The 644-nt window shown below is 62.1% G+C and overlaps 1 protein-coding gene across 2 annotated transcripts in view; it reads right to left on the bottom strand.

Moving 5' to 3' along the window:
* Positions 1 to 429, bottom strand: part of LOC119586810 — a gene marked incomplete at its 3' end in the record, with an annotated part of 12765 nt that extends 12336 nt beyond the window's left edge. For both annotated transcript variants that reach the window (XM_037935535.1, XM_037935534.1), the window contains 1 exon segment: positions 338 to 429.
* Between the last annotated feature and the right edge of the window lie 215 nt (positions 430 to 644).

The raw sequence follows: 644 nt of genomic DNA on the forward strand, positions 1-644 counted from the left end.
GTCCCTGCTTCCTCTCCCTCGCGCCCTCTCCTCGTGCCCTTCCCTCCGGCCGCCCACTCATGCCCGCCCCGGCCGGGAGCTCGGCGCCCTCCCTCCTCCCGAGGCGAGACCGAGACCCGAACTGAAGGCGAATAAAAGAGAATCGATTCCTTGACCTTCATTTGTTCACGAAGGAAGGAAACACATGACTAACGCCTCCGCCTTCGGGGCCCTCAGAGCCTGCGTCCCGGCGGCCCTGCTCACCCGGGGGCGTCGCGTGCCCTCCGCCCGCGCCTCGGCTCGCCTGCGGGGGCCCGGGGAGGCGGGGGCGCGGAGCAAAGGCAGGATCTGGACTTACGGAGAGCGGGAGATATGGCTGAGGCTCCGCTCGGGCTCCACGATGGCGGCGGCGAATCGCGCACGACGGCGGGCGGACGCGGGCGGCGCCGGATTCGAACGCGGCCGGAGGGAGGCCTGCGGGCACGGCGCTCCCTCGGCTCCTTGTTTCCCTTTTGCTACTTGTTGTCCTTAATATACGGGGGCATGGTTTATTTTGTTTATGGTACTTTCCTTTATATGGGGGTATGGTTTCCTATTTTTGGGTTTGTTGTACTTTCCTTCATATGGGGGTATGTTTCATTTTTTATTTCTTGTACTTTCCTTAA

The sequence above is a fragment of the Penaeus monodon genome, chromosome 22 (assembly GCF_015228065.2).
Source record: "Penaeus monodon isolate SGIC_2016 chromosome 22, NSTDA_Pmon_1, whole genome shotgun sequence".
In the NCBI taxonomy this organism is placed as follows: Eukaryota; Metazoa; Arthropoda; class Malacostraca; order Decapoda; family Penaeidae; genus Penaeus; species Penaeus monodon.